The 25,111-nt window shown below is 38.4% G+C and overlaps 1 protein-coding gene across 1 annotated transcript in view; it reads left to right on the top strand.

Annotated features, from left to right (window-relative positions):
- The first annotated feature begins 9,033 nt into the window (after nucleotides 1-9,033).
- Nucleotides 9,034-25,111, top strand: part of LOC306857006 (cyclin-dependent kinase 18-like) — a 72,587-nt gene continuing 56,509 nt past the window's right edge. The window contains exon 1 of the mRNA XM_079396619.1: nucleotides 9,034-9,430. The gene's annotated coding sequence lies outside the window, so the exon portion shown is untranslated. The remainder of the gene's footprint in view (nucleotides 9,431-25,111) is intronic.

Genomic DNA, 25,111 nt, shown 5'->3' with positions numbered 1-25,111 from the left:
TATAATTAAATTCATTTGGAACAACAAAAGTCCAAGAATTAAACTTAATACCTTACAGAAAAGTCCTGCCAAAGGAGGTTTGGCATTTCCTAACATTCAACTATATTTTTGGGCATGTCGGCTGCGCTCCATTAAGACTTGATTGGAGGTAAACTCTGAGATTGCTTGGCATAACATAGAAGCATGCGCAGTGCATTCTCATCGACTACAAGATATGTTATTTATTGGTTTATCTAAGAAAGCCCTAAAGTTTGATAACAAAATTGTGGGTAACTCTCTTAAAATGTGGTATAATGTTTGTAAATTCATTGGATGCCCTAGCAAATTTACAAAAGAGTCCCCAAAATGGAATAATCATAATATACAATTAGGGAAAAAGCCCTTTGTCTTTAAGCCGTGGTCTGATCAAGGTGTATTTGTTCTGGGGGATATTTTTAATAATCAGGGCCTAAGGTCCTTTCAGGATTTGAAAGAATATTACAATCTTCCTGGATATTCCTACTTTCTGTATTTAAGGTTGAGAAGTGCAATGCGTGCATATGGAGTACCGTGGAACTGTAACCTGGACATTCATCCAATGATGGACTGTGTGAATTTTTCTCAGACACGTGGAGCAGTCTCGTTTATTTATAACAAACTGCTCAATCATGGCTCCGGTGCACTTCCCATCACTACAATATGGGAAAAGGAACTAGCCTAACTGGGACTGGATACGGGAAAGTATTCCTGCGATGTACAAGAATCCTGCCCATCAACTTATACACTTTAAACTGATTCACATGCTATGCAACACCATATGTGTTACACAGGATGAAGCGCTTGCCTACTCCTTTATGTACATTGTGTAATTCAAATACGGTGGGGACCTATATACATATGTTCTTTGACTGTCCACTTATCAGTAAATTTTGGGATATTTTGCGATAGGCTTATTCCTAAACATCCCATTATTTGTTTGCTGAAGGATGATTCTGATCTTAATTTGAACGTTTACCAACGTAGAATGCTTCACACCGCACTAACTGTAGCCAAGAAGGTAATCTTTAAAATTTGGTATGAACCCACATTCCCGGCTAACAAAATGTGGCTTATAGAACTAAAAAATATTGTGCTGTTAGAGTGTTCAGGGAAAGGGAATTTGTGATCTGCATTTAACCCATCCACAGTAGTGAACTTGCACCCGGAGCAGTGGGCAGCCATTGCTGCGGCACCCGGGGAGCAGTTGGGGGTTCGGTGCCTTGCTCAAGGGTCTCACCTCAGTCGTGGTATTGAGGGTGGAGAGAGTGTTGGTTATTCACTACCCCACCTACAGTCCCTGCCGGTCCCCAATATTCGAACCCACGACCTTCGGGTTACAAGTCCAACTCTCTATCCATTAGGCCACGACTGCCCTTAAGGGGATAGGGGGGAAGTGGTGTGTGACCAAGTATGGTGACTCATACTCGGAATTTGTGCTCTGCATTTAACCCATCCAAGTGTACACACAGTAGTGAACACACCAGAGCCTTTAGCCATTATGGATATCAAGCCAAAGTATTCAGCCATCACGGATACCACTCCTGTATTTCCGAGCATTGTGGATGTTGCGTTTGAAGACATCAAGGTATTCCACAGGCGTTTGAGGCTGATTTCAAGTTTGGCAGACCCACCACTGGTTTCAGCCAGAGCAGCTGGCATTCCAAGGGCCTCAACACTTATCACAGAGACTGTTCCCTTTTCTTCAGTGCTCCCTGTAATGGTGGTCGCCATTCTGTGTGTTTGGGCTACACATTACTCTGTTCCCACTCCAGTCCATGAATCCGCTCCTGAGCCCGCTCCTGTTCCTGAGGTGGCAGCTCCTGCTGCAGAACCTTTGAAGTCGTCTGAGCCTGCTCTAGCTCCTCCCGAGGTGGCAGCTCCCACTGCAGAACCTTTGAAGTCGTCTGAGCCTGCTCTAGCTCCTCCCGAGGTGGCAGCTCCCACTGCAGAACCTTTGAAGTCGTCTGAGCCTGCTCTAGCTCCTCCTGAGGTGGCAGCTCCTGCTGCAGAACCTCTCAAGTTGTCTGAGCCTGCTCTAGCTCCTCCCGAGGTGGCAGCTCCCGCTGCAGAACCTCCAAAGTCAGCAGCATCCACTTCTGAACCCTCTGCCTGTCCTGTTATGGTCAAGGAGACAGTCTGTGACCTCTCAGTCTGTCCTGTCTCGGCCGCAGAGGCCATTGTTAACCTCTCTGTGCTTTCTGTTCCAGTCCTGCCTGATCCACCTTGGTGGTCACCTGCCTCGTTAGCCCTACGTTGTTGGACATCTTCTCTGCTGTGGTGGTCATCTGCTCCGCCGTGGGGATCTTTGCTCTGCTGTGGTGGTCGTCTGCTCCACCATGGAGATCTTATGTGAAATGTAAGTCAGGGCCGCTCCAAGGACAGTGCAATTATATAGAATACAAAACACTGAATGCACATAAATATTAAAAAAGCAAAGTAGAAAAAATAAAAAGAATAAAATAAAATAAAAGATAAAAAATATAAATATAAATGTGCAGGTCAGTATGTTGTTGACTTAAATAATAATATAACCAGTAATGTGCAAAAAGAATGTGCAAAAAAGTTGTACAGGGTATTCACATAGCAGCAATACGAGGTAGAAAAAATTATGAATAACTTATTGATATTAGTGATATTTACATGGAGTCATGTGATGTTATGACACAGAGTTAGAGTTTAGGAGCCTGATGGCCTGGGGGAAGAAGCGCCTCCTAAGTCTCTCAGTTTTTGCCATCAGACTACGGAAGCGCTTACCAGATGGTAGCAAAGTGAATAGACGGTTACCAGGGTGATTTGAGTCCTTGATGATTTTGACAGCTCTACTTTTGCAGCATTTGAGGTAGATGTCCTGCATAGAGGGGAGAGCAGACCCTGAGATGCGCTCAGCTAAGCGCACAACTCTCTGTAGTACTTTGCAGTCCTGATTGGAGCTGTTTCCATACCACACTGAGATGCACTGAGTCAATACACTTTCTAGGGTCCCTGAATAGAAAGTTTTCAGGATTTCTGGTGAGACCCTGAATTTCCTCAGCTGTCGCAGATGGTACAGTCTTTGACTTTCTTAACCTGTGTTTGGATGTGTGTAGTCCAAGTCAGGTTCTCGGAGATGTTTACACCGAGGTACTTGAAGCTACTCACCCTCTCCACAGGGGTCCCACTGATTATAAGAGTAGTGTAGGGCTACTGCTGTCTCATCCTAAAGTCCATGATCAGCTCTTTAGTTTTTCTCACATTCAGAGAGAGACAGTTGTCCTGGCACCATGATGTGAGTCTCTCTACCTCATCCAAGTATGCGGTCTCATCATTGTTGGAAATGAGGCCCAGAACCACAGTATCATCAGCGAATTTGATAATAGATGTGGAGCTGTGAGAGGACACGCAGTTATGCGTGTAGAGAGAGTAGAGCAGGGGACTCAGGACACAGCCCTGTGGGGCTCCTACGTTCAGAGTGATGGAGTTTGAGGTGAACTGGCCAACTTTCAAGTCTTGAATCCAGTCGCAGAGTGAAGAGTTTAGGCCGAGGTCTGTGAGTTTAGAAGCTAGCTTGATGGGGACTATAGTATTGAAAGCTGAGTTATAGTCAATGAATAGCAACCTTACATAATTCCCATTGTTGCTGTCTATGCGTGTGAGGGAAGAGTGGAGGACGTGAGAGATGGCATCGTCAGTAGATCTATTATAGATAGGCAAACTGAAGAGGGTCCAAAGTAACAGGTATGGAGGAGCAAATGTGGCTCTTTACAAGTCTCTCAAAAACCTTCATGACTATTGGTGTGAGGGCAACTGGACGATAGTCATTCAGGCAAGAGGATTTATTGTTCTTTGGCACAGGGATAATGACAGATTTTTTTAAATGAGGTGGGAACCACGGAGGTAGCAAGGGACTCATTAAAGATGGAAGTGAACAAACCAGTGAGCTGATCAGCGCAGGATCTCAGAACACGGCCAGTTATCCCAACAGGTCCGGCTGCTTTCCTGTGGTTCACTTTGTTTAGCACCCTCCGAACCTCGTCCTCCAACACGGTGATTACATGATTATCGCTGCTCTGCCTGCTGCTTCCTGATGCGCTGGTCGGCAGAGTCACGCTGCCGCCGTTGCAATCGAATAGGTTGTAGAAGATGTTTAACTCATCGGCCAGCAACGGATCTGCTCTCACCTCTGCGGAGGATTTGTTTCCAAAGGCACAGATGGTCCTCAGTCCCTGCCACATGCGTCGAGAGTCCTTGATCTGGAAATGAGACTAAGTTTTTTCTCTGTATCTGAGTTTGGCGGCTCTTACTGCGCATCGGAGAGCATAGCACGGTGCTTTGTACTCGCTCATATTCCCGGTCAAAAGAGCCTCATTGTAAGCGGCAGTGCGTTTGATAACCGCAGCACGGATTGTTCTGTCCACCCGGTTTCTGATTAGAGAAGGTCCTTATTGTTTCAGTAGCTTGCTCGGTTAGCGTGTTTACAAAGCTTAATGCTACATCCGTGAACTCGCTGATGTCAGATGAACTCGCCCGGAACATGTCCCAGTCGACGTCATCATGAGCCGCCTGTAGCATAGCCTCTGAGTAGGAGGACCAGCACTACTCTCTGCACCGGGGGATCCTGAACGAACCTTTGTTTATATTCTGGTGTGAGAAAAATGGCCGCATGGTCCGATTTGCTAAAAGCCGGTAGTGAGCGGGCTTTGTAGGCATTCTTAAACTAAGAGTAGCAATGATCCAGTGTATTTGGTCCTCTAGTTGGACAGGATATGTGTTGATAAAAGTTCGTCATGACCTGCCTGAGGCTAGCTTTGTTAAAGTCTCCCGCGATGATAAAGGCAGCGTCAGGATGCTTGTTAATGTAGCCGCTGAGCACATTGTGAAGCTTAGACAAAGCCAAGCCGGTGTCTAAGCTTCACTATTAGGATGGTGATGGCGCAGTGGATAAGACACATACCAATGTGTCCCTGAGCAAGACACTTAACCCCGAGTTGCTCCAGAGGTGTGCGACCTCTGACATATATAGCAATTGTAAGTCGCTTTGGATAAAAGCGTCAGCTAAATGAATAAATGTAAATGTAAATGTCTGCCTGTGGTGGAATGTAAACAGCAGTAACAATGATCGATGAAAACTCCCGGGACAGATAAAATGGCCGGCAAATAATGGAAAGATGTTCCAGATGAGGCGAGCAGGAACACAACAGAAAATTAATCAAGAAACACACTCCCCCGCCGCTGGATTTACCGGCCTCTGCTGTTCTGTCCATCTGTAAAACAGAAAAGTTATCACTCGGCATTACAGCAGTGTCCGGGACCGAGGGCGTAAGCCATGTTTCAGACAAACAAAGGATGTTACAGTCCCGCTGGAAACTTATCCTGGCTCTAAGATCGTCCATCTTATTCTCCAAGGATTGGACATTTGTGAGCAGAATGCTCGGAAGAGGAGGATTATGAGCCCTTTTCCTGAGTCTGTCGCGAATCCCAGCACGTTTCCCGCGGTGTTTCTTGATCCGTCGCCTCAGGGGGTTATTTGAGTGGCCATTGTTCATCTCCGCATTCCGAAGAATCTCGAGTGGCCACGATGTATTCATGGATAAGGTGTCCTGGAACAGGTTAGTGTAGCGGTTTCCAATGTCAATGTCTTTGTCATAAGTGATCAGTGTCGACGTTAAATGTGTAAAAAGAGAAAGTATAAGTAAGTAAAAAAGTAAATAAAAGCACAATCTAATCGGAGCGACCTGGACGGCTTCCAAACACAGAGGTGCCATCTTGAAAAACCTTGAAAAATCTTGGCACCCTGCTCTGCCTCCGTCCCCTGTTGCTCCACTTCCACATGGACCTGGCCCTCCATCCCTCCCCCGTTCCGCCTCCCTCCTGGACTCTATATTACGATCAACAGCTGAAGTGCCCATGAACTCTATTAGCATGCACTCCACCCCGGACTCTTGGTATTGTTTCCTGGACTTCATTTCCCATGTTTCCCTTGCCCCTCATGTGTTCATGTCATGTGCTACCCCTATCTGTGTGTTTTCTTCTGATTGGTTCCTAGTTTGCATGTGTCATGTTCTGATTGGTTCCCTGGTTGCATGTGTCTTGTTCTCATTGGTTGGTTTTGACGTGTTCCCCTTTGTCTAGTATATAAGCTGCTCTCACCCACTCTTTGGGGCAGTTTTTGAGTTTCCGTTCCGTGTTTCCTTTTTTTCCCTGTGTTTTGATCTTTGGACTGTTCCTAATTTCTTATTTGATTGCCGCCTGCCCCGACCCTCACTTGTTTATTGGAATACTCTTTTGCCTCTGCCTGGATTGTACTGTTTGCTGGTGTTTGACCCCGTCTGTTTTGACCACGTCTGTGAATAAAGTTTTTTCATTTGGATCCCCAACTCTGTTGTCACACTTCTCCACGTTACACTTATATTTTAAAGTAGCTTTAAATGTTTATACAAATCTTATCAATTAAACTTAATTTGAACTGCTAAGTAACATAGGGCCTCATAAAACATCATTTACATTTATATTTATTCATATAGCTGAAGCTTTTATACAAACTGACTTAGTTACAAATGAGAAGAATACAAGCAGAACTGATTCATCCAAGATAGAAAACAATATCAGACATGCTACTAGACCAAACTTCAATAATAAGAAGAGGAAGTGCATAACAGCAGATAGTAGACAATATTTTTGAGTGCAATTAAACAAAAGGTTATGAGTTAGTTAGTTAAAGTCTTCATTATGTATGCTCCACTTCCCATCAGAGTTGTGGGTTTATTTTGCGATAATGATCATCTAACTGCACATGATCCCTTATACTGAATGCCACCGTTTCATTAAAAATAATTGTGTTCAGAATATACAGTACTAAGAAAGTAAAGAAAATTCTCTTTTTTTGTACCAGTAACTTTAGTCGTGGTCTCCTGTAAACATCTCTATCAATTATTGACTGATTCTAACATAAAAAATTAAATCTGCTGACATGCTTCAGAAGAAAATGTGTGAAAGGTGCACAACCCTCGATTTCTGCCGTACCCATGGTTCTCTTAACCTCATTTCAGTGAAATTACTTTTTCCAATCCAGGTGTGAAAACCTAATTTGGATGCCTAATTTTTGCTGAGTAGTACTCGTTCTACTGCTGTCCGGGTCATTGGCCCTGAGATCTTCAGCTATAAGTAGTGCACTACATATACAACGGGTAAAGACACACACGGATACACAAACATCAACAAACCTTGTGTTTGAACATCTGAGCTGCTTGCTTAATGAAAAGGAGCTTTGACTGTCTTACCGCTGTGAGACGCACAACATCTAACAGGGATTCTGTCAATTTGTGGCTGCATATTAACACCCCTCTGTGTTTTAAAGGAAAAGAACTAAACTGTATGAATAGTTCAGAAATAGTTCATAATGAGTAAGTTGAAATTCATAACTTACTCACCCTCATGTTCTTCCAAACCAGTTTGACTCACTTGCTTTGATGAAACACAACAGAGTACAGCATACAGTGTCCACACAGTTCCAAAGATTGTTACATTTATACATAAAATATAAACATTGGATGAAAAAAGTATTAAAACTAGTACTTAAACTGGAATAAAAAATGTGTGTAGAAATTGTTTTTTTTTTTTATTTATATTTCAGTTTTAGTATATATATATATATATATATATATATATATATATATATATATATATATATATATATATATATATATATATATACACACACACACACACACACACACACACACACACACACACACACACACACACGCACACACACACATATATATATATATATATATATATGAAATATAACCAAAATGTTTAAAAATGCTATAATATATATTAATTTATTTAGATAATTAGATCACCATCATTTATTTTGTTTACATTTGTATTTATATACTTACAATAATTTTATATGTGAATATTTTGTGTATCTAAAAAAAACTTAAATCAGAAAAAACTGAATATATAAACTAAAAAGTCAATTAAAAATAGTAAATAGGCCTTTAATGCTAAAACAACACTGGCATGAAACGACTCTAAAATGCCATATTTGAGACAAACGCAGATGAGATTCGAGAACTAGAGGGGAGGGAAATATATTCAATAATGAATTAACAATGACTTCAATTTCAGTCTGTTCCTCACACAAACCAAGCCTTTTTTTGGTCATATTTTGGGCTTGACGAAGTCCATTCCTGTTCATTTTTATTGTATGGAAAAGAACAGCTTGGACATTCAGCAAAATGTCTCATTCTGAGTTTCTCACGTGAAAGAAATTCATAAACTGAGATCTTAATGAGTTTTAAGTGATTTTGTGTTTGTTTTTCCAAGTACAATATCAAAAATTCCTTAAAAAAAGATCACATTTCTTGAGAAGCAACACTGTTTAAGATATAGCGACTTGTTTTCAGAGAATGTATCTTTAACACTAGTGTTTTTGTACTGTACTGTCAGTTTGGAAACTTTTTTAAAGTATGAACAAGAAGTCCAAAAATCCATGAGTGCAGTAAATATATTATATTCATGCATGTCATTATACAGTGTTGCTTCAAGTAAATGATCTCGTTTTAGAGATTTTTACTAAATTAAACTGTAAAACAAGACGACAACAACACTCATTAAGAACGCTTATAAGCACATAATAACCTCTAATGATGTTTTTAACAGTGCATTTCTTTATTAAAACAAAACCTGCACTCTTTCAAAGATGTTCCCTAATTAGTCTACGCAGATGTGTTTGATATCTCTCTTAGAAGCCCACGCTAATAACTGTGGGTCGTGTGAAGATTGTAAACCACAAAGCAGAAGAAAACACACAAAAGGATTGACAGCTTATTACAGTGAAACACAGTTTAACTTTCCACTAGACTAGACAGGTCAGCTAATTAACAGCATCCACAACACACACACTATTGGTCTACAGCCATATTGAACAAGCTCCGGTGTGAAAGAATCACATTCTCTCGGCAGGCAGAGAGGGCTTGTGTGATGAAGTGCTCTGATTGGCCGTTGCTATAACAATAGGGGAGGAGAGACAGCCAAGTGGGGGTGGAGACCCAGCATGATTATAAAATCCTTCAGAGAGACACATTTGCTTCCTGTATGTGTTTATTTATTTTTTTATTTTCTGTTATGTTTTCCCGCATCTCCTCCTGTCAGAAGGCTCTCTCATGAGCAGAAGTAGGAGGGAGTGCAGAGAGGGACGCGAGACAAACGCCTGTGCCTCTCTCTACTGCATGCACACATGCAATGCGTGCTGCAGACTAAATAAGACACATCCAGTTTTGGATTATCTGTCTGGCGGTGCTCTGACTGCCTCCAGACCTGGAGGCCGCCCTCCTCCTCCTCTTTCTCCTCCCTTTCACACTGAAGGAAGAGTAGAGTAGAGACGGTCTACTCTACTGTTTGCCTCCAGCAGACTCCAGCCACTCCTGTGAGTATGCAACCGTGTCTGTGTTGTGACATGAACTGTTGTGAATTGACTTTATGACATGCTTGAGATGATGTTGACCGTGTTGTTATTTAGAAGCTGAAACCGTGTACATCTACATGCTATAGCAGTGGAAAAATGCCATAAAGGTTCTTTCCATTCAGGTTTCTCTCATCTTTCTAAACCCACATGCTGACGCGCGCTGACGCAATATATGCAGCTTTGGGGTCACGTGTGTTCGGCGGCGTGGGTTTTGATGCACACATGATTCACGGCCGGGACTATACGTTTGCGGAGAGCGTCCTTTAAAGTGACACATTGCAATGTTTACATAACACGCCTGCTTATTGCAGCCTATCTGACAGTAGGCACACCACTCGAAGGCACAAATAGAGTCGGTCAATAACATTAGTGTGCAGCAGGACCAGTGTGAAGGCACACTAGGTGGCTGACAGTGGCTCATTAGTGCAGAAAGGAGCTATTAATAAACGAGTCATGCATCTTGAAGTCAAACAGCCCACTGGCTGTGGCCGCACTCTTAAAAACAAAGCCTATCAAGGCTGTTTTGGGCTCTTTGTAAGAGTAAAAAGTTGTCTGCCGATAAGTGTTCTGTGTTTCCGGATCTTGAAAGCAACAGCATGTGATGGTTTCCCACAGAACGAGCAACAAAAAGTTGACTCTTTCCACTGAAAAGAGTCAACAGAGAAAGCATGAATTCACAAGCAACTTGCGCAACTTTTCAGAGTAGAAGGTTTTGAAAAGCTCATGTGATCATGATCCAGTGAGGGCATGTGGAAAGATGCAAATCATCTTTATGTTTGCTTGAGGGAAGGTTACTTTTAATAAAATATTAAAACAACTTTGGCTACATGTTGCTCATGAGAAATCCACAGTACATGCATTAAGCAGCAACTCTTTCTCTAAAATGCTTGTGGAGAAATTCAATTTGAAATAAAATTCACAAATATAATGATTTTTGATGCATAAGAGCACAATGTTATCTAGGTCTTTGCAGAACTGAATGAGAAACATTTGAGTTTATGGTCCCTTTTTTAAGGTCCAAATCTTGCCATCAACAAACCATTAATTACAACTTTTGCCATAATAAACTGCTAATTAGCTGCTTATTTGTTAGTAAGGTAAGTTTAGGTATCGAGTTTGACCGTAACTTGACAAATTCGAGCACAGTTTGAGCACAACTCAATGGTCACATGAGTGCCATAGAGAAAAAAAATCAATAGCAGTCTCTTTTTCATCTAAAACAAAACAATTGAGACATAAAGAGGTCTTTATATGTGTGTGTTCCTTGCTATAATTGGAAAACCAGTAGCAATAATAGAAATGGTTATTTTTATTAGTTACTCATGCTGACCAGTCCGTCTCCTCATAATTTGCTCCACAAACTTTATTCCATGTGTGGAAGATAACAATCATTTAATAGACAGAGAGAATATGAGGACAAACCTGAGATGTGGTGAAGACAACGGCATTATGTACGTTTATGAGTTCCTTAGGATGAGAATATGACAGATATTATCACCTCAGTCTAGACAGCCAGCATTTCCTCTCAAAGCTAAATTGTGTATTCCGGAGGAGCAATTGAGGTTTGTTGGTCTTCTAACTCAGTTAATTTCCTTCCTCGGCTGTGAAGCCGTACTTTGAGAAGGCGACTGAAGATAATTGCACAATTGGGCCAAGGAGAGCAGCATTAAATGAGAGGTTTTATTGCTCGTTAGAGATAAATGGTGCCTGGCATATAGTGACGGCTGCAGTGACGTGCAAAAATGTCCTAAGCAAAACATATCATATATCATGTGCTTGGATCTGGTGATGTTAATGCCTCGGTGTAAGGGAGCAAAGTATCGAGAGACAACAAAAGCTCTTTCAAGAATTTCGCCGTTGATTGTATTCAAGCTGGGATACAATTTCAGAGCCCTGTGATTATAAAGAAGTGCTCTGCCTTTCTTCTCCGGCTTTGAAATGGAAATGACACAAAATTCCCTGTCTACAGAAATAACACATGGGGAGAATGAATATGCACAAACGCCGCCCTGTATTATGCACAGTTTTTGTTAGTAAAAAGAGCTGCTGTGCTTTAATGGTGACAGGAAGATGAGAATGAGGTCGACCCAACATGGACACCAGGGTACAGGCCCGGGGCGGCGCGCAGCTCTCTGTTCAACCTCTTCACCATCTGCCCTCTCGCTATCTCTCCCCTCACTGGCATCAGTGCTCACGGTCCTGTGAACGAATAACCTCTGTTCACACCGCTAGCGAGCGCTTCTCAGTAACATTCACACCACCGACGGATTCATTGCACAAAACAAAATGCCGGATGTTGTCAATGAACTTATGTCCGAAACTTTCACGAGTTTGCAACATGGATGGGAGGAATGACCAAAATCTTAATCACAGTATGAGTCAATTTATTTAATTACAACGTAGATATTTTTGCAGTTTTACAAATAACACATTGCAGATTGTCATGAACTATTTTAACTTTTACTTTTTTTTTACTTTTTATTTGGAATGTAATATAAATTATATCTATGTATAAATATCTATCAATCTATCTATCTATTGTGTGTGTGTGTATATATATGTATATGTGTATATGTATGTATATATATATATGTATATATGTATGTATATATATATATGTATATATATGTGTATATATATGTGTATATATATATATATGTATATATGTATATATATGTATATATATGTATATATATGTATATATATATATATATGTGTGTATATATATATATATATATATATATATATGTGTGTGTGTGTGTGTATATATATATATGTGTGTATATATATATATATATATATATATATATATATATATATATATATATATATATATATATATATATATATATATATATATATTATAAACTAATCAACCACTAATTATTTGGAACTTGAGGGATGCAAATCAAAACTTAACATTATTCATAACAAACAATGATTCATAACAAATTAATAAATCACTTTATACAATTAAGTAAAAGTATCAACATTAAACAAGTTTTAAAAAATGTATTGCTCTGTTTCTGATTGAATGAACCATTGTTAAATATTGTTGCACCAATAGTGCTTGTGAGCACATATACATTTCTATATTAATATGGTAAGGTGCAATTTTGCTCAAAGACCAAAGATAAGCATCTAAACTCTGAATATCATGTGGTACATTTCCTCACACTACCCAGCCCTTGTTTGCCCTAATCAGCTAATTGCATGTTGATATGTAAGCTTAAGTACTTAAAGTCATGTGCAATTGAAATAATGAGTAATTAACATTCAGCTAATTACATTCACAGAGAGACACATGCTCTATTGTAGTAATACAGGCCATGTGCAAATTATATAACGACTTTCAGGGTGGAGATTTTAATTTTAAGTTTGTTGTATTTTGGTGCACCAAGCACAACTATATAATCAGTGATCATTTTGATACTATACTTGTAAATATTATATATATATATATAAATTATAAAATGCTAAATAATTTACTGATTTTAACAGCTGCAGATTGAAAACAGTAAAAATATACAAAACCTTCTGTTTTGCCGCCTTTTGGGAGTTTCAACCCTCTCCCTCTTTATAACATGCACCCTGAATAGTCACTGAGAGAAAGAGTGAGAGAAAAAGAGAGATACACTATTGATCTGCACAGACTAATTTTGTTGTTTAAAGTCTCTATAGGGCACTTATTGATTTACTAGAAATAACTTATATTATTGATTGAGTATGGTTTCAGAGCGCTGATGACATCACTATCAATCTGTGAGTGATTACAGGAGATTAATGGCCTGCTAACTAGACAAATAATTAGACCATCATAATTTAACAGTTCTTTATTACATGGCATATGGCACAGAGAGAGACAAAGGCTGTGCGTTCAGTGTATTTTAATTACTATGGGCAAACGTAACTTATTGTTTACTGTGTATTTTATCTCTGGCTGTATATATACAGTGCCCTCCATAAGTATAGGAACAGTAAAGACAAAATTGCTCTTTTGGCTGTGGAGTCAAGACATTTGCAAATATGATTAAAAGATGAACATGAGACAAAACTGCAGAATGTCACATTTTATTATTGGCCGTTTCAACACATACATGTTTTACCAAATAAAAAGAACAGCACTTTTAGAGTTCATCCCACTCATTGATGTGCGCATAAGTATTGGGACAGTTGAACATAAGGCAGATATAAAAGATTAAAAGCTATTATTTAGTTGCAGATCCCTGTCGCACAATCACAGCAGTGAGTCTGTGACCCATAGACATCACCAGACTCTTTGTCTCATCCTTTGAAATACATTTCCTAGACTTTAATGCAGTCAATTCCAATTGTTGCTTGTTTTGGGGAGTTTCTGCCTTTACTCTCCTCTCCAGCTGGTGAAATTCATGTTCAATCAGATTTAAATCTGGAGATTGACTTGGGCAATCTAAGACTTTCCATTTCTTTGCACTTATAAATTCCTTGACTGAACTGGCAGGGTGTTTTGGGTCATTGTCCTGATGCAATATGAAGCACTTCTCAAAGAATCTGGTGGCATTTTCTTGAATATTGGTAGGCAAGATGGTTTTGTACCCTTCCAAATTCATTCTGCTACTGTCATCATACATTAAGTCATCAGTAAAGTTGAGAGGGCCTGTTGCAGAGACAGCCATGCATGCCCATGCCATGACACCACCTCCACCATGCTTTACAGATGAGGCTGTATGCTTGGGATAATTGCAGTTCCCTTTTATTCTCCACATTTTTTGCTTTCCCATCACTTAGATAAAGGTTCATCTGTGTCTCATCGGTCCATAAACACAGTTCCAAAACTCTTCTGGCTGACCTTTGTGCTTTTTTGCAAACTCTAATCTTGCCTTTCTATTTTTGGTGCTGGTCAGAGGTTTGCATCTTGCTGTGTAGCATCTGTAATTCTGTGTCAAAGTCTCCTGAGGACAGTATATTGTCAGAGCATCACCCCAGTTTTCTGGAAGTTGTTGGTGATTTTACAGACACGTCTTTTAGGATTCATTTCCACAGCTTTTTTTATTTGTCTGTCATCAACTACTGTTGTTTTTTCAGCTGATCAGGTTGTTGTTGGTTGCTGGTGGTTTCCAAACTCTTTATTTCTCCATGCCCTTTATTTTTGCTATAGCTCTAATTGACTTCCTCTTTTATTTTAGCATCCAAATGGCTTGCTTTTCTCTCAAAGTCAGCTCACTCATCTTCATCCTGGTTTGTGTGTGTCATCATCGAATGCAAGATTCAGGATACAGAAGTAATGGATATAACTGATACGACACATTCCCTGCTTTTAATATCTGAAGAATTAATGCAACAGGACACAGCTGATCGCTTAGAAAGACCTGTGAGGCAACTGTTCTAATACTTATGCTCACATCAGATAGAGGGATGAAACTCTAAAAGTGCTGATCTTCTTAGCTGGTAAAACATCTATGTGTTGAATCACCCAATAATAAAATGTGACATTCTGTAGTTTTGTCTCATATTTATCTTTTAATCATATTTATAAATGTCTTGACCCCACAGCCAACAGAGCAATTTTGTCTTTACTGTTCCAATACTTTTGGAGGGCACTGTATATTTATATAGCCTATATATATACATATATAAGCTTAACATGTCTGTCTGTAGATTGTCAGTGCTGCTATTGTTGCAGACAAATGCAACCGTCCTTCAAATAAAAGAAATGATCAAATAAATAGACTTAATAAACAACATCTAACCACCTCAGCAACTGCCTAGCAACACACTAAAACACCTTAATACCTTCACAATAACAAAATAGACAAAAAATGTATTTAATGCACTCAAACCAGGAAGAATACCCTAGAAACTGCATAGCAACGCAATAAACATCAAAACTGAAGCGATATAGAAACAAACACACAAAACTCAAAAAAAAAACCTAGAACCATTTAAAATATCCTAACAACTGCTCAGCAACAGACTAAAAACCACTTTGAACAGTCTAGCAACAGCCTAGCAACTGCATAGCAACACAAAAAAACACTCAGAACAGCCTAGCAACTGCATAGCAACACAAAAACACTCAGAACAGCCTAGCAACTGCATAGCAACACAAAAAAACACTCAGAACAGCCTAGCAACTGCATAGCAACACAAAAACACTCAGAACAGCCTAGCGACTGCATAGCAAGACAAAAAAAAACACTCAGAACAGTCTAGCAACTGCATAACACAAAAATTCAGAACAGCACAGCAACTGCATAGCAACACAATAAAAACACTCAGAAACGCACAGCAACCGCATAGCAACACTAAAAATTTTCAGAACAGCCTAGCAACTGCATAGCAACACAAACAACACTGAGAACAGCCTAGCAACTGCATAGCAACACAAACAACACTGAGAACAGCCTAGAAACTGCATAGCAACACAATAAAAACACTCAGAAAAGCACAGAAACCGCATAGCAACACAATAAAAACACTCAGAAAAGCACAGAAACCGCATAGCAACACAATAAAAACACTCATAAAAGTCTAGCAACTGCATAGCAACACTCAGAACAGCCATGACACATGGTGAACAGCTAGTCACAAAGGTTTAGCCTAGCTTAGACAAATTGTTAATCAAGATTTGGCTTTAGCTTGGAACATGGAATTTGATCGCATCCCACATCTTTGAACCTGTAGTTTTGACAAGGCTTTAAATTTAATATATGATTTCAATAATGACCCAATTTCTCTGCATCTGAAAGTCATTTTTTTGCATTCTTGCAAGTTATTTAAAGTAACCCCTGGTTTTGTGGGATGACTCATTTCATGAAGGGGTGACACATGAGACCTATAATAATACACAAACACTACAAGCTAGTCACTGTAAAATCACCCATGTGTTGCATGTGTCTATTTGTGGTCATTTACGGACAACTTACTCTGTTCAATCCTTTCATTTTGGCATTTTAAAGAAAAACAAACTGTTCACAGATCAGTCTTATCTCAGTGAATATCAGGGTGAGGATGTGCCACCCACAGTGCAAACAGAGCCAGTCACCCAGCAGCTCTGAGGTGGTTAGTCTGTCAACACACTTTTATTTCTATAAATCATCGCTCATTGGGGCCATTTATGGGTCATAACTTCTGTGCAGCCTCTAGCAAACCAGCATGGGACCGGTTCCTTCAACGCAGCATACACTGACGTGTTAAATCCTGCACAGAAAACCCCATTTCACGGGTGGCTAATCATTCAGCTGTTTAACTTTATTTTCTGTGCTGTTTTTTATATAGACTCCGTCCAGTAATGACATACTCAAAATTGGAAACACTTCAGGAGTTTGAAAATTGTTGTCATCTGATTGGCTGAATTCTGCAGGATTTCCAGGAGACGTGTGTCGTGTTCTTTAACGTTCCACCAGAAAACAAAGATGCCTTGGCGCCAAACCCCCTCATGGAGGAAGAAAGCTGTCATGTTTACAACTGTGACAATGATTGCTTATCAGCATCAATTAGCCTACAAGCTGTATTTTCAAAAATATATGAAATATATTTTTAAGTTTGCGGCATAGTTACCGTGGGGACATTTTCACATCTGTAAGCATTGCGCAGCACCAAAACGAAACGTGATTGGTTGCTTTACCTGTCAGTCATATGGCCTCTTGGGCGGGCCTTGGCCATTCAAAGCAGCTAAGGTTCCCAGACCTTCTGCCATCAGTCTGAAGATCTGGCTACGTGAGACAGCGTTAATATTACATACAAACAACAATATAATTAACAAGAAAACTAGATAAACTTTTTTTTTCCCCCAAAAGATGATACTAGGGTATTTCAGGGTTAGGAAAGTGTGTTTTTGAGCTAGTAAGCCTGTCATGGACAAATTGTATCAAATAAATATAGAGTATATAACTTGTATAATATACAGCATTTGCATGCCTCTAATAGTTGCAGAAGTCGAAAGTCATTGAACATTTTCCTAAATGCACAAATTTCCTAAATCCACAAAATTAATATGATTAATATAATATAGTATAATACAATATAATAATAATAATATAAAATATTATTAATAATAATAATAATTCATTACATTTATATAGCGCTTTTCTAGGCACTCACAGCGCTTTACATAGTAAGGGAGGTATCTCCTCGTCCACCACCAGTGTGCAGCACCCACCTGGATGATGCGACGGCAGCCATATTGCGCCAGAACGCCCACCACACACCAGCTTACTGGTGGAGAGGAGACAGAATGATGAAGCCAATCAGTAGATATGGGGATGGTTAGGAGGCCATGATGGTCAGAGGCCAATGGGCAAATTTGGCCAGGATACCGGGGTTACACCCCTACTCTTTTTCGAAGGACATCCTGGGATTTTTTATGACCACAGAGAGTCAGGACCTCGTTTTAACGTCTCATCCGAAGGACGGTGCTTTTTTACAGTATAGTGTCCCCATCACTATACTGGGGCGCTAGGACCCACCCAGACCGCAGGGTGAGCACCCCCTGCTGGCCTCACTAACACCTCTTCCAGCAGCAACCTAGTTTTCCCAGGAGGTCTCCCATCCAGGTACTGACAGGGGTGTCATCGACTAAGGATTTTCATAGCCGAATCGGAATTTTCGAATCTTGCCGAGTGTCGAATCATATGTTTCGGGGGCGGGGCAAAATACATTACCAAGAGTCAAGTCAGTCATAATTACTGACTTTAATACACAGGGAAGATGTGTATCGGACGCCTCACAGATACAAACGGGGTAAATAATATTTGTAATGTTTGATTAAAAGATAGTTAACATTAAACGTCACCGAAACCCTAAGAATTCACAACATTTTTTACAATAGTAACGTTATAACGTTATGTACAGGACAGTTGTTAATAATGTTCGGCATTTCTGTTTTGAGCTGCACGTGCTGAAGATGACCAGAATGAAGCTTTTGATAGCAGGTTTTTAATCAATGGGATTTAACTCATCATTTATGTCATATAGAGTAAGCTTCGTTATTTATACAACATAACGTAAATATAACGACTTATAAGCTATCTGCACGAATTCCCCCGAAGGCACATGAACGTGTCTCTGAACGAACTCTTGTGGACGCGCTCTTCGTGTAACAACGTGCAGAAACACGCCAACTAAACTCTAAAAAAATCACAGCGTTTCATTATAATAGTGTTCTCATTATAATTATGTATTTGACAGTCCCAGTCATAGTTATTAATATTCTACATTGTTCGCTGATAGGCTGATCACCGTAGAACTACAATGAAGCATTTAACTGCAGCGTAACTCAACCAAATGCATCTTATAAGAGATAAATAATATATAAGCTACACGAAACTGGCTGAAATGTTTTGAAATCACTTGTACCCTACCTGATCATAAAAATCCAGTCTTTCACTCTGCCTGTGTCAGTTTGAGTCGTGTTAAAGATTTAAATCCCTGCCGCCAAAATCTTCTGTCGGGAAATTTTATGGAAAGTGAAATTTACATCTATAGGGATTATGTTGGATTTATTCAAGCACGTTAAAATATTTATTTGAAGCTTCTATCTTTTCTTTGATTGTTATTTGTAGAATTATTTAATAGGCTGTATATTAACTTATTGGGAGAAAACTGGTAGTTTTATGTGAAAGCAAACATTTGAGCACCCTCATTTATCTAAAAAGGCATGATCATAACACCCCGCGAATATTCGACTGTGAGATTGGGAGTCGAATCAGGCTCCTCCTATCGAAGCATCGAATCATCGACTATTCGGGGGCACCCCTAATATATATATATATATATATATATATGTATATATATATATATATGTATATATATATATATTATAGTAAAACATAATATTATATATTTTTAATTCAGATATTAATAATAAAATATATTAGACAATAGTCACATCTCCTATAGTTTTAAAAGTGTGTGATGTCTCAATATAACAAAAATCTAATTAACCTATTAAATGTTTCCAAGACACAGTCATCTTAATCCACAAATATAATAAATATAATATAATATAATATAGTAATCGCACATATCCTAGTTTCAGAAGTCTGAAATTAAATCAATGACCTCAGGGTAAACTCTCTTTAAAATCTTCCAAAATAAAATTATCTTAATCCAAAAAATGTATATAATATATAAAAATACTACACGTCATCACACATCTCAGAAATCAAGTCAGTTATCTCAATATAAACTCAAACATTCAAAGTAAGTTATCTATTTAGCACATATATTTTTCATATTTTAAAGTTTATAGCTTTAACCTTTAAAAAAGACCAAAGTATTATCATAAAAAGACATTTGAGGAGAAACGCAGATGCATAAAACATCACCCAAAACCCTATTAAGTCTCCTGAGTTATGAAAGAGCAACCACTGAACATAAAGCAATCAAAAATGCACAGGTTAAATCAGTAGTAAGAGAGAGATAGCTTAGCAAAAGCACTAACGTTCATGTGTGCCTCATCCGGGCTTGTTCCCAGTAATGTTTACAGTAGTTAGCCTGCTGTTTGTAGTAAATAAAGGAAGGTCATCACAAGAACATTTTGACTTCATTTTGTTGACTTCGAACTAAAGCAAAATGCTGTTTTTACAGATCGCTAAAGATTTTGATAACAGCTAGAGCCTGCTAGCAAGCAGGAGGGAACAAACCCAACACATCTAAAGAGCAACAAAATGACCATGTAGCCTCGATAAAAATCACAGTTTGATCCTTCTCACCAGGCTAAGTTTCTTTTCACGTAATTGTGAGCCAGCTGAACGAACACTAGCACAACTACTAAACACATTTAACTGATAGTTGGCAGTTGTGTTTTGTTATGGCTTTTTTAGACAAACACTAGAGCCATTGTTTCGAACATTGTTTTTGCTTCTACATAACTAAAGAAAGAGCTTCTTGTAGTCAAAGACATCTCTGGCGCTGGTCATAGCGACGTGTACAATGAAAACAAAAGGTCGTCTTTATTGCTTCGTCTAAATGGGACGTGGAACGGCAGGCATTTACTGCTGGTAGGCTTTCTAAAAATATACTATCACTCCCTCCCTCAGATTTATGTGCATTTTGGAGCCACGTCAACTGTTTACTCATGTAATGAAAAGTGTACGAGCAAATGAAGGAAAATTACATGACACCGGCACTAACAACATTACTGATGCATCATTCACAGCTCGCTCCTTTCCAGTCTAATGTGGCCGTCAAAGTAATATGCATCTTTATCTATGTCCACACATACCGTGAAGCCAAAAGCCAATGACAAATGGCCCTTCCTGTCATGTAATTTTCAGCTTTGCCGAATATTAAGCTGTCTTCGTGTCCATGGAACCCATTTGTCTTAGTTTAGTCATACGATTTTCAGCTTGACAAGCAGGAATATTGTATTGGGGCGATACGCGTGTGAGGTAGCGCCATCCGTCTTGAGGGGAACATCTCCATTTCGCAACCGCCAGGGCCAGACGGGCCGCCGTACAAGGTCAGTTACAGTGCATTCAATCAACCACTGGCTCCAGATAATAAAATGAGAGTCACTGGCGCCAAAAATGAAACATTTAGGAACCAAATGAATAAGTTGTCAAATAATAGACTCTCTCAATATAAGTGGTTGTTCAAAAGCAAAGTTCTCCTTTAAATTCAACCCTACAATAGAAATAATTCTAATTTTAACAGTAAAATACTAAAAATGCTACAGTAAAACCTGCTGATTAGTTTTTACATCAAAAACTGTAATAGATCTAAGGAGACATTTCATGTAATTTTACAGCAAAATACAGTTAAATGTAGTTTTTGGAAGTGCAAAAGAACAAGTCATCTTATAATTTACAGTGAAAAAACACATTGACATTCACATACATTGACAGCTGATGTTTTATTTTTTAATAAATAAAACATTTAAAACATAAAAAATAGTTTCTTAGCTGGTCAGTTATATTTATTAGGGTTTACATCTAATGTTATTTAATTAATGTTGCATAATTTTAGGTTTTTGAGCTTAAGGTTTTGATTTTAGTATATTAACACAATTTAAGTTATTTTATTTTTATTTTTTTAAATGCTAAAATAAAATGATAAAATAGGAGGTTCAACATGGAAGCAAATAATACTTAAATTCTTCCAAATAAAATAAAATGGTAGTTTCAACATGTTATTTATAAATTTGGTATATTAACACTATTTCAGTTAATGAAATGTATTTTTTCCCCCGGCAATCTAAGCTGCTTAAAGAGGAGTTGGTAATTAAACCTGTCACATACATATCAAATCAGATATGAGCAAAAATAACTCCCAGTTCAGTTATGAATCAGTTGTTAGACCAATTCAAAAGATAATATTGTAAGTTTAAGACTGATTCATTAAAAAGAACTAGCTCATAAGATTCATTTGTTTGAGAATCAGACATCTCAAACACTGTCAACACTCTAAAGGTAAATCTTACTAACATCTCCTCACCAAATCAATGTCATAAAATCACAAATTGATGAATATAAAACTTTCCTGTCCATAGCAAGTTTAGATTTAAATTTTTCGCCACAAATGTGTAAATATTTTATTCACATTCTGTAGCCCTGAGAACTGGCAACTCAATAGTTAAATAGACAGTCAGATTTCCAGGAGGAATCCAGTGTAACTGCTTGTAGCAATGCCATTCTGAAAAACAAGGGCAACGCTGTGCTGGCATATTGTGAGTTGTAAAACGGCACTGAAGCATGCATTTGAACGAGCGCTCCTGTCACTGAGGCGTAAATTCATCTGACCGCAGGACTGTGCTTGGCCTGTCTTTATGTGGTTTGGGTTTGAGTCAGAAATGAAAATCTGGGTTACCTCCTAATGTAGCCATTAAATCATTATTGCACAGGCAAACCATCTTTAGATGATGGACATGAAGCTTCTGATGGACAGGTAGGCTAATTTAATATGTTAGATTAGATGGAACCATGGCGACAAATGCATCAGTTGTAAATGTACCGAATATGATGCACAGATGAGAAAATTAACTTTGGAATAACCCATGGGAAAGACTAATCATAAATGACATCTTTTCAATATCTCACTTGCTTCTCCTAGACAGCAACAACAGACATGGTATGAAAGCAAATCAATCTCATCTAATTCTTCATAAAATAAAATACAAATAAAATGGGAGGTTCAACGTAAAAGCAAATATTTCTCAAATTCTTCAATGTTAAATATGAAAGAAAATACTTTTTAAATTAAAAAAAAAAATCAAAGATCAATTCCTTGCAAAAATATAATAATAATAAAAAATGTTCATTATGAAAGCAAAAACTTCTAAAATCCCTCAAAAAGGGATGTTCAGTATGAAAGTAAATAAATAAATAAATTACTTTTGTTTATTGCTTTTGTACTCTGTACTCTGTCAACAATGGTCTCATTTGTATGAAATATTTGTATAATATCTTTAATATCTAAGATTTGGTAGATCGGCAATCTAAAGTCAATATGTTCATTCAAGTTCTTAAAACCAAATAATCCGATCTGCTATCCACATTCATTTTGTAGTTGAATACTCTTAATGTACATCAGCTATTGAATCGTTCGTGTCTATGTTCATTTTAGGAGAAAGAACTGTTACAAGGATCCTTATCTGAGAAAGTGATGTACCCTGAGCTATGAAGAAGTCACCTGTGCACAATCAAATTCTCCTTTGGCCATTTCCACACTCATATTTCTACCCATGAAGCCACTGAGACTGAGAAATTATTATTATTATTATTAACACAGAGACACTATCCACAGCTCTGTGAGAGATCATGGTTCATTACAACAGTAAAACACCCTTTATTGCTCTGACCAGTGTGTGGAAGGGGACTCTTCTCCTCATTAATCTGTCTAGACCCCCGACCGGTCCCGTTTATTCCACCTCCACTGTGTCCTCACGACTTCCCCAAAACTAGTCCTCAAACAGAGCATTAAGGAGAAAGAGAGCGATCTGCTTCCCCTAGTTAGTCATTCCTCCCTTTACTGATTTAACTCAAACGACTGCATGGCTAAATTACACATCTGCTCCAGACTGCTATCGTTTCACTCATTTTACTCAGAATATTGGAAAATCTTGAGGTAAAACATGTCATTATATGTTGCATTTCATTATCAACTTTAAAAACAGCCCCACAGTTTCAGGCCCGAATGGTTTTACCATTTTTAACACCAATGTCTCAGCAAATCATCTCCACAGTTTGGGAAAATAAAAGCCAATACAAGTGACTCTGGACACACTGAACACTGGATTCCTGGATTTTTCCTCTTACTGGAGTAGCACCTTTATTCCTCCTGAGACGACATTACAGGAGTGCACTTCCAGATGAATGACTCAGTCGATCCCCTGGGTGTCTGACAGGATCTAGGTCATCTTTTTACAGACACATATTGAGAGCGCCAAGGGTTCGTACAAAATATGATTACTGTTTCTGGATGAGTTGTTTTCTAGAAAAGCTGCAATAAGTGCAGAGCAAACCTTCAAATATTTCAAATGCATGAATCACATTGTTTTTCTTTCTATTTGAATTGATCCCACATGACATCAAAAACCTATTTACTTTTTTACCCCTGTTCTTCTAGTGCACAATTCATCAGTGAATGTTATTCAATTAAAAAAAGGGGGATTACTGATATCAGAAAAGCTATTAAATATTGTGATGTTATGGCTGTTAACCAATAAATCCCTGATATAAAATTCAATGCTATTTTGTGTAAAAGTAAATTAAATTACAAGTGAATTTAGGAATCATAGCATAATACTTAATAAAAGTGTTTATTATTATTGATTATTAAATTTAACTTTTAATTATTAAACTTGTTAATTTTAGTAAGAGCTAATGGTAAATCTAAAATGCAAAAAAAAGCATGCAGAAATGAGCATGCAACTTTAAATATTTCATATCAACCAATAAACATTTAAATTAAACCGAGAATTAAATCAATAAACTAAAAACTTATATATTACCCAATAACCAATAAGGTGCATATATATAGTGAAACAAATGTAAGACATAAGACACAACCACCAAAATGAACACAAAAAACTTTTTAAAATTGTATATTAAAAAAAGAATAAATATTTTGGCATAGGAACAAAATTTCTCCACATTTGTGATAAAGTGCCTTACAAACCACCCAGTGAACACGCCAAAATCAATAACAACAATGAAACCCGAGGAAATATCCTAATATGCATATATATATATAATTTTCCAAATCAAAGCCCTGGTATTTCCTGAAAAGCTGAAAATGAGAAATATTTCAGCGCTACTGCTGATTACCAGTGACATTTCCTCTGTACAATTACAAGCAACAAGCTGTCGTTTCTTTGTGCATGAGACGAGGATATCCTTTTTCACCTTACAATCAAATCACAACACTATTCAGCACCACCGAGGTCTCCTCGTAGCCGTCTCTGCATGCTCTCTCCCTGGACAAAACCTAGCATTTGATCAGCCGCAGTATTGAATGAACCAAACCCACGGGCGCCTAAGCATCAATTAAAGTGTAGGTGAAATGATTTCCCTCCCTGTACCTCGGTACTCAGACTCCACAATGCACTGATGCTGCTCCGCTGGAGGGCTTAGCCGTGTTCGCCAGAGGAAAATGTCATGTTGTTTTCTCATTGTTCAATAAATGGACTTGGTGGACAGACATCTGTGCAGTAATGCCAGT

Source organism: Barbus barbus (assembly GCF_936440315.1).
Source record: "Barbus barbus genome assembly, chromosome: 37".
NCBI classification, from domain to species: domain Eukaryota; kingdom Metazoa; phylum Chordata; class Actinopteri; order Cypriniformes; family Cyprinidae; genus Barbus; species Barbus barbus.
Note: the sequence above shows the minus strand (reverse complement) of the source record. Positions and strands in the feature narration are given on the sequence as shown.